This window comes from Nasonia vitripennis, chromosome 2, assembly GCF_009193385.2.
Source record: "Nasonia vitripennis strain AsymCx chromosome 2, Nvit_psr_1.1, whole genome shotgun sequence".
Classification (NCBI taxonomy): Eukaryota; Metazoa; Arthropoda; class Insecta; order Hymenoptera; family Pteromalidae; genus Nasonia; species Nasonia vitripennis.
In genome coordinates this window covers 3,179,786-3,197,721 of record NC_045758.1, presented here as the reverse complement: position 1 = coordinate 3,197,721, position 17,936 = coordinate 3,179,786, and the positions used below count along the sequence as shown (strand labels likewise).

Sequence of the window (17,936 nt, the reverse complement as noted above, 5' to 3'; positions counted from 1 at the left end):
TACGTTTATTTATTATTTCCTTATCGCCAGTTATATAGCTCGCGATTGCGAAGGTCGTCGTTCAACTGCATCGCGAGAGAAAAATCCGCGTGGATCGCAGCCGCAGAGTCATCTTTCACCGCGAGTGAAAGTTTACAAAACACCGGCTATATAATTCTGACGATGCGAGGATAATCGCTCGCTTTTACTATACCGCTGATGTGCGTGTGCGCCGTAATTACGTTCAATTAAAAACTTTTGCCGAGGGTATGTATAAAAGCGTTATGCATACGTTGATCGTGTGTGTAGAAAACGGCAGTGAAGCGCAGTAACATATTTCTTTTCTCTCTCTCTCTCTCTCTATCGGATGATCGCGATTTATATTCCTCTCGTCAAAGCGCATTTCTCTTGTCGTTCGGATGGCGGATCGATGAGAATAATAATCTCGTCCTACGCGCTTTCGCATCAGCGGTTTTCCTGGCCAGAATATTCCGCGACGTCGTTGCAAAAGTGTCCTGTAAACTTGTAGCAAAGATCATTTTGGCATCAGTCCCAGATGGTCGTCCAGCGTACGTCAACGCCGTCAGCGGTACACGCGGGCACTTTGATCCCGGGGCACTCGAGAGAGCTATATGAAAGCGTGGGGGGGGGGGGGGCAGGTAATCAGCGAGCCATTAGGAGCGAATCCCGCTGACATTTTGCGCGTATAACGTATTATATGCGCGACGAGGAGGTTGATGCAGCTATATAAGCCGTGTCAGGCGCAGGCGGCGCGTCGGTTCTGTTCTTTCTTCTCCTTATATTCTTCTTCTTGCGTTTTTGTGCCGCCGTCAAGACGAGATGTCTCGCTCTGTTCGAATAGGAAAAGCTGCCGGGCTTGTGCTTAATACACTACGCGAAGATGTATTTAATGCGAAGGAGATGGTGATGTAACGGGTTCGTACAATTAAAATCTCGAGCTCGAGCTGCCGCGGGAGAGAAAGACGGATTGCTCGATTGTATTAAAGATTTTCGCGGAATTTCTTTGATAATGTAATGTAATTAATTAATTAATTAATTCAATAAAACAGCCGAAACAATTTCAGCGCAACATTATCCGTATACTATGTGTATACAGAAAGGAAGAGAGAAAGTTGAATGTGCGAAATGAGGCGAAAAAGGGGACACGAGCGATCCTGATATTATCAACGCGATCGCGGCGTGTGTGATGCAACCAGCGCACGCAGGGCTACTTTTATGGCGCTACCAGCGCCGAGGCGTATGACCCTTTTTAGGAAACATCTCGCGCGCGCACGTTTTCCGAGTTATTACCCGTTTTTACAATGCGCCTTGGAACTGCGAATTTCACTCCATAAAAATAAACTTTCCAAGAATATTCATCAGCTCGCGCGCAGAGCTGCGAGGCTCGAGTCGCGTCGCGGCGAGCGCATTGCCATTGCTAATTCGAGCCACGCACGCGTCCGCGACAATGAAGTAACGGTATTGCGTAATAAGGCAACAAAGTCACGAATCCGCTTCGCTATATACACTCGGATATTATACGCGGAGAGCGCGACGAGTCTCGGTGTGTACCTGCCCGAAAGCCAACTCGAGCGAAGAAAGGGTCACGGCTGTAACATCGATGCTATACTCCTCGCGCGTAAATATAGCGGATCAAACGACGAGTTGAGATTTCGCGGCTTTTATCGTTGATGTTGCGGAGGAAGAATGGAACGGCGATCGGTGCATTGATACAACTTTTTTTTTTTTTGTTTTTTTATTCGCGTTATCGGAGCGCGATATCGAGCTCGGTTGATGTACAGAGCTTGTTGTTTTATCGTCGCTGCGCGAGAGGCACACGATCGGACCATTGTATTTTTACGAGTTGGAGGTTTTCTCGGAGATACGCGGAGGAGATAAAATTAGACGTCGGCGGTCTAAAAATAAGCAGTGTTTACTCATTGTTGAACGTTTGGGAATGTAGCGGGGAAGAAGCTCTTTTATTTCTGCTCGCTTTAATTATTAATTAGACGCCGATGCGGGGATAAATAAATAGAGACAATAATAGCCGGCGGTCGCTTATATTTACCCCGAGATTCTAGCGCAGATAATTTTAGATACTGGAAAAATTTGTATTCAGCATAAGGCGCGATTCGCCACTCGAAGTATAAGAATGCTCCACAGCTTCGAGCTCTTTGACCGTAGGAAGATGACCGAGACTCTTAAAAAAGAAAAATTAATTACACAGCTCGCGTCACATTCATTATCGTCGTGACGTTATGACACGAGAAATTATATTCCAACTCGAATGTCGCTCCCTTTTTTTTATCATCGCTCGCATATAGAACGTTATACAGCATCAGGCGGGAATATAAAAGCGTTTATACGCGCATAATAAAAAATGCGCAATTAAAGAACTTTTTTTACGAGCCAATACATTCCGCTGCGCTCGTAAATAGATCAACGCCACGACACAATCTCGCGCCGTATAAATTCCGCTGGAAAAACAAGCCAAGCACTGCAGTTAGCTTACTACTCGTGTGTACCAATTATAACTCCATTCACTTGACGCGCACTGACGCCAAAAGCGTCCCTACAGGTTACCGCGGAGAGCTTGCGATATTTTTACCGTCTCCGCTGCTGCATCGGGCAAAAAAAGCGATCCGTTGGGTTTCGTTCGCGCGCAATCACCTCCAGGTATACGTCCCGGTATTTCTACGTTGGCCTCTCGCACACGTGCGCGCGATTGTGCATCAGCCGCAACACAACGCACGAGCCCGTGTGTATAGCTATGAACTCCGGAGCTTTTTTGCCTCGTCAACGACGTGTTTTGACGCAGATGACGCCGACCTCTCTTCTCTACACTTTTTTCTAATTTTAACCGAATCGACGCCTGCACCCGCGAATACAGCGACTTGTAAGGGCGTCATTACACACACACCCGAGTACAGCTAGTCGTGATTTAATCGAGAGAAGCAGCAGACAGCCTCATGCGCCGCGCGTGACGTCAATTTTCAACGGCCCGGCACTAAATAATAAGCAGAGAGAGAGAGAGAGAGAGAGCCCGGGATATTGTCGCTAGAGCAGCGACGCAGGATTAACGCTCGGCTGAGCTTGCGGCTTGCGCTCGACGCGCGCGCGCGCGGGTCTATACTTAATGACTGATAAAAAGCGACGGATATCGGCCGATGCACAAAGGCTTCCTGTGATCTGCCGCTGGAAAGCGAATATTATAATCAGACGCGAATCTTTTGCTCTTTTTCGAGTATTTCCCTTCGTCTCTTTTTTTTTTTGTTGCGCGTATACGTTTGACGGTGCGTATTTTTGCCGAGCTGATACGCGCGTCACCGGGAGGGACGCAGTTTTATGAATGAACGCAAGCGATTTTTATTTACAGTAAATATACCAGGGAAAAAAAGGTCGGAATATATAATTCTGTAAAGTGCACATTGAATATTTCCAACCCGGTGCGGACGACGTTGCACGGGAGCACGTGCTTGCGGAAAAATGCGTCAGCGCTGCGCGAATCAATTCGAAGTAAAACATCGTACAGCCGTTCCGGGAAACTCGTCGCGCGAGAATAATTTCATCCGCCTCTCTTCCTTCTCCCAAACGGACTTCAAAAGCTGCGCGTCGCTATGAAGCAGTTATGAATATTTTCGCGATGCAAATGCATCAGCGGGCGGTAATTCGAGTCAAAAGCCCCGCGCCGAGTGTGTATGAAATTGCGAAAGAGGGTTGAGAGAGGGAGTCGATAAAGAGCATGACGGCGGCGGCGGCGGTCTACTCGTAAAAAACGCGAGCCGCGCGAGATCGATTTATAGCGGCCGTCGTGCATACACGTTAGGCCGTTTTATCGGCGGTTTCTTTCCACGCGAACTTTCGGCGACTGCGCTGAGTCTGGTGCCAGTGTGTCGCTGAGCTTTGTTGTTGTGTTTTATTTTTGTGTCTTTTCCATATATTTATATAATGTAAAAGGCGGGGATATTCGACTTTATTACATTCGAAGTTTATTTTTTGGATGCACGCTGTTTTTGAAGTTTTTGAAATAAATTCATCGGTGAAAAGCAATACAATCGGGCTGCGGAAACAAAGTAAAGAAAGGGAAAACCGCACGTGCGCGGCTTTCCAATACATCGGTTTATTATTGATACTTGACAAAACGCGAAATCCTCTTGCTGCAGAAATATATACGAGCAGAGCTCGAGTGAGAAATGAATATTCAGACGAGCTTTAATCATTCAAGCAAGCTCGTATACATCCAACGAGAGTTACCGCACAATAAATGCAGATTTAAAGAATTCCCTGCGCTCGTAGCCCCCACAAATATCTTCCGCAACGTTTGATCGTGAAAAAACGCGGCGATTTATCTGAAGCTGCGGCTCATCTCCTAAAAATACAATCCGACATCGCGTTCCTCTCCGCCCGAGGTCGTTAAAGCAAAAAAAAAAAAAAAAGAATAGAACGATCGATTTTGGCGCCAAGAACGACGACTCGTAATAATTCTGGAATTTTTGCTGCTTTTTCGTTTCGCGCCTATACCTCCTTTCGCTCTACGCGCGACTATATAATGATACACGTTGTGTATAAGCGCGAGAGATCAATGCCACGGGTAAATATGCCGGCCACGACGGAAGAGGTCGTTCTTTTATTAGCTCGCGGTGAAGGTCGCGCGAAAAGGCCTAAAATTCAGCAGTATAATAGCCATGACCCAGGGAGCATCGGAGACCATCAGCTGCTCTGCTAGCCCGTATAGCGATAGAGGAGAGAGAGAGAGAGAGAGAGAGAAAGAGTCGATTATGTATTAGTCCCGACCTAGGCCTCCGACCGACCGCCTGCTGCTGTACAAACACAGCCAGACACGCCTCGATTGATTCGACCGCGCGGATCGAACAGCTATATCCTACTTTCCGGTCTGCAAGCTCGAGCTTGCGGTGCGAGTATTTTTGAAAATAGCTCGTTATTCACTATATGCGATTAACGCAGAGAGCAGTAGAGGCTCGAGGGTAGAGTAGCTACGTGTCACCTGTTGATGCGAAAGCTGCGGCGCGCGCGACCCTTTTGCGTTATTCGAGACTCGTGCTACTCCCCGAAATTCGAGCGGACAAGGTCAGAGGAAGTGCGCGTGTCTCGCCGGCGCTGCAGCTGCGTGTGTATAGCACAGGGACACGCGCCCGCCGAAAAATATCGCATGAAATTGAGGCCAGCAGTGCAATCGGCAGGGGAGAGGGGGGACGATAATGTATGTTAGCGTATCAAGTGCCGTCGCTGCGCGCCTGTGTTTATCTGCAGCGCGAGCGAGCAGAGAGTTGTGGCTTTTTCGGGATCGCTTTATTGTTCTTCGTATGCGTTATGTAAGCGCGTATATTCAGCGATATCGCGCGCGAATACCAGATTGCCGCACTCGTCTGCGGTGTTAAACTCTCGGAAAATAGCGTAGGATACGCGCGCGGAGAACTCGTTTCGTGTAGCGAATTTACAATCTTGCCCCTCGAAGATAGCATCGTTATGGGGGGGGGGGGAAAAGTGAAAATTACGATCCCCACTCGGAACAGGCATAATTCCTCGATGTAACACACCGGCCATTAGCATCGCGCGTTTGTTTTCAATTTTTTCCCCATCAGAGAGGGTGCCGGCGAGGACTCCCGCGTATATTTTCGCTCTCGACCTGCGACTGTAAATACACCGCTGACGTCGGCATCATCGGCGGCGTCTGCGAGGGAGAAGCCGGAGTAAGGGAGTATGGCTAGTCAGCAGTCGGCTGGAAAGAGAGCGAAGGAGTTGAAGTGAGAGAGAGAGAGGAAAGCTCTATCGATCGGCGCGAACGCATAATATATAGACCGAGTGCGGGAGTGATGCTCGCGGTAGCCGTTGTGTATACGATATTTCAGCTGTATTTTTAGTCGAGCTCTTATTCGCGACTGTTGGACCCCCTGCGATACCGCGCATTGTTGTTATGGCGAGGGTATGCGGGTATATAAATGAAAGGTTCGTTTTTAATGCGACTCGAACTGTATTTCGAGGCAGCTGACGGATACGATTCGGTTAATTCAGCAGCCGTGTGTGTGGGTTTGAATAAATTATCGCGGATCGAAAATCTCGTCTCGTTATTTATTAAGGAGATGCTCCCTGCGTGTAAACCGGAGTAATAATGCACGATGTGCTCTCGCGGTCTCGTGCGCGTATAGACTACTGCAACGTGCGCGCGCGATTTATGAATACGTAATTCAAGACGCTCGGGGCTTTTGAAAAATTTAGCCGAAGTTTGCGGGAATAAAGTGCGGACATGAAAGGAAGCGTTATTCGTGAGCGTAAACAACCTCGCTTCGAGATCGAGAACTTTGTTTAAGAATTTATAAAAGTGAAGAAAGAGCATAGTGTTATAGCTACGCGTTACAATATACAATAATTCGAAAAGAACGTTAATATGAAAGCAAAACAGTCATACTCTCACAAGCAATAAGCTCGTTTATAGCCTGCAAAATTGAAAGACAAATACCTGCACGTCTTCGTTTCCCCGCTTATAATCGAGCCGACGACGGGAGAAACCGGTTCGCGTAATATAGGACGAGCGCGAGGGTTAATGGTCAAAGGGTTAATGGTCCCGCGTGTACAACCGGCCTCCTCCCCTGCGTGCTCTACCGAGAAATCAAAAAAAAAAAAAGACCTCGCAAGAATAGGTGCATCGGCATCGTATTACGCCGACTCTTTCATAAGCTTCCACGCGTATACTCCCTGCGCATGTAATAACGATTCCGAGGAGAGGTTGTTTCAATTTTAGTAAGCGTCCTGATGAAATCGTGTAACTTCACCGCCTCTAACTACGGACGATCCCGAGAGGCAATTGCGATTTTTATTATTTCTATATCAAAGCTCGGCTATATTTTCAATAAAACGGCAAACAGCTTTCGCTCGTGGTTTCCATATAAAGATCGAGAAGGATGAATAACAGCGAGTCGCGTCGCATCGATAAAGCCATCAGAGAGAAAGAGAGAGAGAGAGAGAGAGAGAAAGAGTCGGGTGCGTGCCTGTCTGCGGCGACAGACCGGCGACCGAATAATTCAAGCTCTTTCGCGGCAAAACAAAGCTCCGCCACGGCTGCATTTTTATCTCGCCCCGGAATCCATGGCACGCTGCGTTATTCCTCCGTATCAGCTCCGATCGATATCTTATCGCGTTATCGCCGCCAGTAAGAGAAGATAAAAGACAAAGACTGCGCGAGCCAAATTTCGCGGCTGCATAGAGAGAGAGAGAGACGCGTATATCCGTCGGATGATTCACCGCCGCTTTTTGCGAGAACGTTCCAAGTGACTATACACAGACGCCCGCGCCTTTGTATCGCGTGCGGCTCGGGAAACGCTTTTTTTCTCTCTCTCTCTCTCTCTCGTAAAAAGCCGCGCGAAGAAGCTTCTCTATCCGATGCTCGCACGCGAGCGCGTCTTTTTCTGTCGGATGGGTGCGTCCTCGGTCTTTTCCTCGCTGGCCGCCACCGCGGCGAAAATAATGACGCGACGGCCGAGAGCGAGCGGAATTTTGCGAGCCGTGACATTGACCCTGGCATTGATCCGTACGTGTGCTGTGTTTGCGAGATAGAGAGCGAGAGAGAGAGAGAGAGAGAGAGAGAGAGAGAAATAAGGCGGACGAGTTAACGCGAGCAGTCTAGTACAGAGATAGAGAGTCGAGGAGGAGTAGGAGGAGGCCACGGAAGAGAGTACACAGAGAGAAAGAAAGAGCGGGCGGAAGGAGGAGAAGGAGGAAGAGGGGCGAGGGAAAGACCCGACCTTGGGACGACCCCGAGCAAGGTCGCAGACGTAGACGCCCCTCTCCCGCGCGCGACGTCGCTCTGAGCTTTTTTCCTTCTCGATCTGACTTTCTATTTTCTCGCTCACTCGCTCTCTCTATCTCTCTCTCTCTCTCTCTCTCTCTCTCTCTCTCAGTCGGCATTTTTATCCCCGGCGACGCGAGCTTCTATCAGCGTCGCGACGCCGCCGTCGAGCGAGTTTACGGCGGCGCTGACCTCAGCCGCAGTCGCCCGGGAACCGACGAGAGGCTTTTTTTCCTTCCTTTAATGAAACTGCGCGCAGACCTATAGCTCGCCGGGGTGCTGCGGCCACGGAGCAGCCCTTTAAGGATATTATTAGTTGAGCTTTATTTTGTGCCTGACCTTTCGCTCGACCGTCGACCCGCATTCGCGCGGGTCACTTTTGTTTCGAGCGTCCGAGCTTTCGAAAAGCCGATTTTTCAATTACAAAGCTCGAGATGTCGTTAACATTGATGGCTTTTCCTGGCGCACGCGAACGAACGAGCGGTTAAAAAGCCGCGCGCGCTAAATTTGCAGGTCGTACAAACATTTTCGAGATCAATGATCTCGGGAAAGCACTGACAGCCAAGAATTTTGCCCCGCGCGAGTATAAACATTTTGGGCATACGATGAGCATCGCTCGCGCGATGAATAAGAAATATTTTTCTAATTTATTCGAATAACGCATCGTCGACGTTTTTACGCAACGGAGTATAGGAGGTCGACGCTCTTCACGCGAAGGATTCCAAATTTGTGTAAATAAAGCTGCGAGCATCGCTTTAACACGTCAGGCTCGCGCTTGCATGACGTGAATGACGTCCAAAGGCCTCGGCCGACAACCGTTCGCTCGCTCCGAGTATTTTATACGTTTCGCTTAGTCGAATCATCAATATAACGATTAGACGCTATCTCCGAGTGTGTGTGTTCTACCGAAGCATTGCCAAAGGTTACTGTACTGCTGCGCCACGACCGCTCTAGCGTTTCCTGCTCGGTGCAACGTTCTAGAATATTTATTTTCGTTCGCAAGCTCGCGCCAGGGCGATTTTTCGAAGGTGCGGCATTGGACGCTCGCGAAGTTGCAATTTATGCTCGGGCTTCGTTTGTTTGATTCTTGCGGGAGCTTTCGCTTTTTAATCTTGACTTTGAAGGTGTATTTTCGAAAGCAAACGGCCACGCCTCTCTCTCTCTCTCTCGCTGGTTCAGTAGTAGCAGACAAAATAAACAGGCTGTGTATCGTGTCATTGCGGATGGCTGGACGAGCCGGAAAAAAGCTCCGAACGTTTTCTCAATCAATAGGCCGAAAGATACGGGGTGAAAAACAACAACAGCCAAGGGGGGAAGAGAAGAAAACCCACGTGATGGAGAGGGCGGTTCGGTGGAAAAAAAAATAAATAAAAAAAAGAGCGAGTTTCCTGTTAAAAGCTTCAGGGAGCGCGGCGTACTATACTATACGTGCCCCGATATCAAGCGCGCGTTTTTGCGCGTCTGTTGTCATGACGACGGAGGTGTTCCACCCCCGTCAACAGTGCCAGTAACCCTAAATATCAATCGAGCTGCGCTCTCGGTGTACACCTACACAATGTTTCTTTTCCCAGTCAAGAGAGACGGCTACACGTGACAATACCACGTGTCCACTGGATAGGTATCGTTTTATCATTTATCATCAATCTAGACCCCCACCCTCTTTCATAAAAACCTTCGTACTTTTTTCCTCCCTCCTACCCGAGCGCAGTTTTATCGATCATCGTCAAATTTTTCGGAGATAAAAATGATGATGCTTTTCAAACTTGCGCGAGACCTTGCGTGAGAAAGGACCGGATTTCGAGAGAGCAAAAATAATGACTATTCATGTGCGGCGCAGAAAAAAGAAACCACTCCGCAAATGGAAAGAGGTACTAAAAAATTCGCCAAGGTAAAGTCATATTGCGTTTCGCCGTTACGGAATAAAAGCGAATGAAACGTTAAATTTTTCAAGTCCGTTTAAAGAATCAGAGATGCGGAGAGCTTTCACATTTGGCATGACGGCGCGTCCAAGGTTGCGTTTTTTAATCAAAAACACTCGAAGAATTTTTCATCTCACTATTCTCCGGCACGGTACTTTTCCTCCGCATCGAAGCAACGAAAATAACTTTCGTCGAAAAAGACAAAACACGCGAAATTTTACAACCTCAACATCCTCGACACACAACAGCTGCACCAGTCCGCGGGACTGAGAGCCACTGCGCGCAGGAAAGTGCGACGAATCAGAACGGCGCATCGATACTCCCGAAGCGGTCGATCTCTCGTACCTTCGCCTTGAGTCTGCAACAGCGAGCGAGCAGTCGCCGGTTCTCTAGTTCGCCACGGCGTCTTCCGGCGATAGCCGAGCTATGAAATTCGCCTCTCGTTTTTCGGCTCCTTCCTCTCCTTCTTTCGTCTTCTTCGTTGCAGAGAGGGAGTCTGACCTCGAGACATGCACCGACCGCATCCAATTTATTTCGACGAGAGCGAGAGGCCCACACATGGCTCGAGCGCGCGTGTACGGGCTCTCGCTAATTCCTTTCGTTAATTCGGCCGCGCTTTCTGCGAGATGGCTGTATACTTTATTTCGCCGAGCAGATAACGACCGCGGACTCGTTACGACGAATAACAAACACCTTCGGGCTTTAACATCTTTCTCCGAGTCCGATCGATCCCGTCTGTTACCACTTGCACGGAAGATTAAGCTACGTTTTATCACACGTGTGCGACGGTGAAAGATGTTAAACTCCGCGCGTCATAGAGCAGCGAAATCCAATCACAATAATAGCCCTCTCCTCGTACAGAGCCGCTGCGAAAACGAATTCTTGGCGCATCGCTCGCGGGCTTTCGCTTCCCCGGCGTATATATTTTTGGCAATAAGCGGCCCCTTCTTACACACTCGGTCATTCCGCGAACTAGCGGCCTCTGCTCGATGCGTATTTTCGCTCGGTCGTCGCACACTGCATAACATCGTTGCTTCTCCATGCACTGCACGCGCACACTTATTCGCGCGTGATTTTAGAGCAAGGACATTATCCTCGATGACTGACGCCGATGACGACCCCCCGCCCATCGGCGCAGGATTACACGCTCTCGCGACAGCTGCATTGTTATACAACGCGGCTGTGTGCGTGCGCGGAGCCGCCCACGCGGCATCGGGTTAGAGAGTCACTCGTACAGCGACCGAACGCGTGCGGCAGCTTGCGACGCTTTTAATGTCGGTGCAACGTCTCGTCAAGGTCGCTCTGCGCTCGCCTCTGTGTGTGTGTGTGTGGGTGATGCGATCGTTGCGCCTCTCGGTTTTTCAGCGCCGCGCCCACTGCAGGGAGGGGAGGGAGACGAAGCGATTCTCTATAGCCAAAGCTGGAGGGGGGGGGGGGATCCTGCAGTTCGAATGCGCGACGCGCGTTATATGTTATTATACGCTGGCGTTGTTTTCGCTGCCCGGGATTTACACTCCGGAGCGTAATTTTACGAGCCGAATATCTTCTCGAGAATTTAGGACGTCGCCGGGGATTCCTTTTTACGGGGAGACATTTTTTATCGCCGGTTGGAACTTTGGTTTAATCAGGCGGTGTGACTCGTTAAAAATCAACGTCGCGGCGATCCAAAAGAAAGTTTAAATTGAAAATATGCAAATCCGCGGGGTATGGAGAGTATTACTTTCCGGCTCTGCGAGAAAATGGCTAGAGCGTCTTATTCCGGAGCGGGAAAATAAGCCATTGTATTATGAAAATTCCCACGTATACGCTGCCTCCTATCCAATATCGTCCTACGAGCGCGATAAACGCAAGGAGAAAGAGACGCGCTGGCACGAGCTGCGGCCAAAAATTTCATAGCGATCTCCTCCGCTCTATTCGCGGAATGGGATGTGAGAGGGAATCGTACTTTTTGGGAATTCAGCTCTCGGAGTAAAATCTTCGCGCAGAGTCGAGCAGGAAAAGTCAAAGCTTCAACTCGACATTATCAGCGTCGCATCGGACACTGCACTACGTCATCGCTCATGGAGGATCGGCAGAAAACGAGAGGAAGCGAGAGAGGTGGACGATCTCGCGCGGAGTGTATATAGGAGACGACGGAGCTCCAAGGCGAAGAAGGAAAGAGAGAGAGAGAGAGAGAGAGACGGGAGCGTGAACTGGGAGCAAGAGCAGCGGGTTCAAGAACACCCGCCGCGACGGCACTCCTTGATCAATACCAGCGGGACAGGGCTATATACGTATACGCGGAGCTCGAATTGAAGCTGCACTGCGCTGCACGTATAAGTGTTATTATTATTCTCGTATAGGTATAGTCAGCTGTAGGGCGCGAGCAGTTGCGCGCACGCACTGCGCAGTTGTGTCTCGGGGTAGTGCAAACACAACGGGGAGGAGATTTATACGGATTCGAGGACGGGCTCTCTCTCTCTCTCTCTCTCTCTCTCTCTCTTCTGAGCATTTGGTACTCATTACGAGTTTTTAATTCTCGAGAAACCCGTTCGGGACGTAAAAATTCGCCTCTTCCAATTAACCCCCCCACCTCGGCGTCGAGGAAAATTACCGCAAGGTCAAACGCTGTCGAACTGCAACAGCCGCGACGTCTTTGACAAGTATATATAACAGTCTCTCGCGCGACCTCGTAATAGGTTCGCTCAACGATATCATACGAATCTCTCCAGCCATTCAATGCAAATCAAGCAGCCATAATAACAACAACAAAATTGATAAGTTATGAGAGGGAATCATGCGAATCGACATCTCTAGGTCAGCCTCGTCTCTCGAGATGCATCGCACGTACGAATCAGTCGGTCGAGACAAAGGCACACACGCACACACACACACGGATGCAGTGAAATCGTCGATTCAAATGACGCGCAGTGGTACAAGGAGGCAGCTTTTTCAGTTTCACCTCTCCTCGCGCGCCGCGACGAACTGGATTATAATTGCAGAAGGCTGCACACGGTACTGCTCCAGCGAGACGGCCTTGAATCGCAATTGCACGTATTGTAGCGGCTGCTGCTGCTGCTCTTTATCCTGCTGCAGCAGTCGGCGTTACGTAAAAGCGCAGCCTTTTCCACTCGGCCGGATCGCAGATATTCCGCGGAGCAGCAGATGCCTGCACACCCCGTCTGTCTGTATAATACCGAAGGTTAAACAGGCGACGGCTCTTCGCTTATCTCCGGCGCATCTGCTGATGATTCCGGGGACGGGAGAGCTCTGCTATCCGGGCGCACGTGCTGAGAAGATAGCGAATAGACCTCTTTTTTTTTTTTTTCTCTCTGATCCCGAGCCAAGTGTGTGCCTTGGGACGTGTGTGCCTACACCTATCTGCCGTCTACCGGCGGGAATGCCTTCGGGATACTGAAGAGTCGGAGGGTTTATTGTCGAGCAGTGACTCTGTGGAAATTCGTTGCGCGCACTATATTGCGGTGACTCGCTCGAAACGTCCTCCTCGTCGTCGGGCGACGATTGCTTCAGTTCGCGTAACAATTTTTTCATTCGCGCGCCCGAGAGCCTTGATTGCTGCTATTCAGCGCAGCCGCCGAGAGTCTCATTACCGGAGATAAGGATTTTCGAGAGCCGACGGTAACGCGATTTTAATGCCCGAGCGACATACAATGAGCCGGTTTTCTAATCAACGCCTGCTATCCGGCTCTCGTCTAATTAACCAGCCGTACCGTAATTTGGTCTATATACAGTGCGTTATAAGACATCGCAAGCGCCCGATGGTGCACGAGCTGTTCCCCCCTCGAAATTAGTCCGCGACCTTGGAGCCGAAAAAGGATATGCACGAAGGGAACGTCGGAGGACAAACTAGGCTACAAGAACGGCGAACTGCAGAGCCGAGAGGAAGAGGAGGAGGAGAGATGGCTTAGTAGGTTGTTTACCGCGCCGGCGAGTGTGTAGGCAGCGCAGATGTTTCGCGAAAAATAGCAGCCCGCATCCAGAGCCTCGTAGAGCTCTACTTCGCCTCCGGCCTGCAGACGTGTGCGGCGGAGGCACATGGGAGAAGGAGAGGCCGAAGTGTGTAGACGAAGAAGGAGCCGGTGTTTGCCGGTGCTTAGATATATAGTTACGATTTCGCCCCCTCAAAACTGCACAAGCTGCCTGGACTTGACCTTGATAGGGGCAACCTGCGCCGAAGGCTTCGTCCTCCACCTGCCTCGATTCGCTGCTGCCGATAGAGAGAGAGAGAGAGAGAGAGAGAGAGAGAGAGAGAGAGAGACGATGGGAATCGTTAGCCGAGGGATGGATCTGTCGGGAAAAAAAAGGGAGGAAGTGATGTTACGGCACACGGCTGACATTGAACTTCGACTTTTATGAAGGCTCGTAGCGCGGATTGGCCTTTTTTTGCCCACAGGCTCGAGATCCTCGCCGCAGGTTGGGGAGAGTCGAACAAAGGAACAGTTGAGAGAGAGAGAGAGAGAGAGAGAGAGAGAGAGATTTGAAGAGCCGACTTTGGGCGATTTGAAAACTGGCGAGCGATTACGTAACGCGCTGCAATAAAGCCTAAACGCTGAAAATGAAATTATGATGAACGACCGGCACACACACACACACACACACATACACAGAGAGTCGCATACAGGTTTATTACGCGCAGGGGCTCTCGTGCGCAATCGTTAACCCCCCGCGCGCCGAGGGGAATAAATTTGCTACAAGAAAACGAAACTTTACTCTTCCAAAAAGAGAAAAAGGAACGGACGGCAGAAAAAATCCTCGCCATAATTGCTTCCCTACAATACGCGACTCGCGCTCCACGTGCGCATTCCCGCCGACTCATCTTCCGCCGCTCGTAAATACACGAAGCTCCGCGCGACAGTTCTTCTTGCGAAACTGATTTTTTCTCTATATAAGTGAACGCGTCTGCCAAGTTCAAAGGCGCACGTGTGCAGCAACGAATAACGCGCGCACGTCCGAAAATCAGTGAGCAGACGCGCAGACGAGGGTCAGTCGCTGCGGAAGGGGTGAAAATCGCGGCTCCCGCAGTATGCCTCTGGGTTCGTATTGATTTTCGCTGGAACGAAAGGAGTAGTAGTGGCGGTGAGTAGTAGTAGGCGAATCGGAGCAGTGCACGCTGCAGCAGTCGAGCATCGGACCGATTGCGCTCGTCGTCTCCCTCTCGAGAAGGTGCGCGGATAGAGAGAGAGAGAGAGGAGAGAGAGAGAGAGAGAGAGAGAGAGAGAGAGAGCGTAGTGGGGAGTCTCGAGAGCGGCTGCGCTCGTGTCCTTAGTAGTTCTCGGACGGCGCGGCCTTGAGACGCCAGCGATGCTCAATGCACCGGTGCACGCGAATGTAACGCAGCGCGGCTCTGCTCTGCGCACGGGAAATTGCGCGAGAGCGACCATGCGAGTGCACTCGCCGAGTCTGCTCGGCCGCGCGGACTCGAAGGGAAAATCGGATGGAAAACGCAGCTTCGAGGGTGCTTTGCGATTTTTCGGCTCTTTCCTTTTCCAGACGCTATCCCCCGAGAGGCCGATCAATTTCTCAGGCTTAAGTATACCCCGCCACAAGGCCGATACACTCCTTATAAGCGGTTTAATACGAAAAAATTGGATATTAAGATCGAGGAGTCCGATTATCGTCGCGTACCTTAATTAAAACCAAGAATCTTCCCGCTGCGCTTGACTTTGGACCGCGCGCAAGAGTATTCGCCGCCGCCGCCGCCGCAACTCCAAAGATACACACATAATACATTCCTCTCACCCGGAATAACTTTCCGTCCGACTCGCGGATCCTCTTTCTCGCGGTTTCTACCTCTCGGCTCTCGGTGTATGCGCGCGAGCCATGTGTAAAAGTATACGTGTCCTTCGGAAAAATCTCGCCTCCTCGTTTGTACGTATGTGGAAGGTCTGCAAATGCCGGTTGTACAGGCGACTGATATCGGGCTGCAGCTTTCCGTCGCTGCGCGCATATTTCAGCGTTCATCGCGATAAGGGAAAAGAGAGAGAGAGAGAGGGGGGGGGAGGGAGGAGGAGGTACGCGCCCCTGACTCAATCACCGGAGAAACGAGAAAACGAGCAAGGCTTGGGGAAAAATTATCGGGAGGCGGGCTTCGAATTAACATAATCGATGCTCTTTTGCTCTCTGCGGTTGGCCGGAGCGGAAGGCTTTCGGCTGGGAAGCGAACGTTTCTGATTTTTTTATAGCTGCAGTATGCAAACTAGATTAAAAAACGCGAAAAGATATTCAGGATCCGAGAAAAATTCAGGAGCGTCGAGTAGATCCCTACCTTACCGGCGTCGCCTGTTATCCGTTCATCTGTGCGGCAAGTTTTGAGCGACAGCTTTTGCAAATACATTATACATCAAAATGATATTGATTTTCTAATCGGTAGATTATTTATATTCGTTTAACATAGGCGAATGAACAATTTTACTCGGTGTTGCGTAACACGCGTAGAACAAAGCGTAATCATAAATAGCTACTCGCACTAAAAAATATACGGTCGTGCAAAAATAACGTTGTTCAACGCGTGTGCTTTTACTACAAGCAAATACATAAAAAAGTTACGATGCTCGAAGCATCAATTTAAATGATGCAACGCACCTTTTATCTATTCGAATATTTTTACAGGCTAAATATATAATGTTACGAGGATATTTTATCCGCTAAGCAGAGATTAAAGGGAGAAGAAAATCAGGAAAAAAGCTGGATTTATTCGAGACTGCCTGCGCGCGGGTTATTCGAAACGCGAATAAATTTAACTTTGCGACGCAGTCCCGCCCGCGGAGAGCAGTGGGAAAATAGAGAAGAGAAAAGGCCGGGAGCGCGAGAACGATGCGCGGAAACGATGTATCCTTCTCTCTTTTCAGCTCGCGACGCTTCGTGATGTACGTCTGGCGTGCAAACGAGCGATATTAATTTCAGCCGGCAGAGTCTCAACGATCCCATAGCATTGAAATTTCAAGTCAGGATGGCCGAGTGGTCTAAGGCGCTGCGTTCAGGTCGCAGTCCACTTCTGTGGGCGTGGGTTCGAATCCCACTTCTGACAAATTTTTTTGCACCCCTTTTTTTCGCCTCCTTTAACCTCTTCTATGCTCCTAAACGTACTCGTCAATTTATTTTGTCAATATTAACAATAATTTAACAATAACAATGAACTTTTTCGATTTTCATAACTGCGAGTTTCTGTGTCTAATATCGTGTAGCAACGCCAACAACAACACTCCTCGTTTTAAACAAACGCGTGTTTTTTGTCATCTATCGCTGTATAAACATTTAATTTAGCTCAAAGATCTATTTCAGCGCTTTCTGCCAGCCAAACGCAATTCTAGCTCTCGCGGGCGTCCGCGGCACGATTCAATGACGCAGAACAGCGCTTATTATAAGCTGAACACTCTGTAAAAAAAATAAATAATGGGGCTAATAATTAAAAAAACAACAAATAAATAAAAAATAAGCCGATGATGCTGATAGCGCGAATGACGTCACAAGAAGGATAATAAAGTACTTGCTTCCTTGCATTCTCGTATAGCTCGACTGTATAGCTCGCGCGAGTATGCGCATAGTATATGGAGAAGAAGCAGAAGCAGTCGTAGCAGCGGCAGAGCAGCAAAAGAAGAAGAAGAAGAAGAAGAAGAAGAAGAAGGACAAGACGAGGAGGAGGAAAGAGACAGCAGTAACCTTGAGAGCCGGTAGAGCAGCGCAGAGCGGCAGCAACAACGACGCGGCCATCTTGCTCGGCGAGATGCACTTTTATTTTTTGCACAGGCCTAAGACTCACGCTCGCCGTCGTTCTCACTCCCACTTCTCTCTCTCTATCTCTCTCTTCCCTTCTCTATTTTAGTCTCCCTCTCTCGCTCTTCGAGTCTCTGCCTGCGTTCTTTTATCCTTCTCTTCCCCTCGAGTGCCTTTCAATCGTTCATCTCCTCCTCGGCCACCCCTTCTCTTTCGTTTTCTACGTTCTCTCTCTCTCTCAGCTCTGGCTCTCCTCTCTTTTCCTCGACACTTTCGTGTTCTCCATCCGTTCGTCCTACATGCCTCCTACCACAGATTACCCGGGGAATGCAAGAGCCCAGTTCCATCCTTCCCCGACTAACTTGTCCCTTGCTTTCTTCCTACTTCTCTCATTCCGCTCCTGTTTTTGCCCTTCCTGCGGCTCTTTAGTAATTTTCCTACACATTTTTTATCTTCCTGCATTCTCTCCTCGCTTCGTGAATGTACACCCCCCGGCTGTCTCGTTTTTTTTCTCGAAAACA

General features: G+C 49.5%; 1 protein-coding gene and 1 non-coding gene across 3 annotated transcripts in view; one reads left to right on the top strand and one right to left on the bottom strand.

Moving 5' to 3' along the window:
• LOC107980666 (coiled-coil-helix-coiled-coil-helix domain-containing protein 2-like) overlaps nt 1–17,936 on the bottom strand; it is a 130,859-nt gene that overhangs the window by 105,318 nt on the left and 7,605 nt on the right. The gene's annotated exons all lie outside the window — the stretch shown is intronic.
• On the top strand, nt 16,646–16,729 carry TRNAL-CAG. The gene has a single exon. It is a non-coding gene; the product is annotated as a tRNA-Leu (tRNA).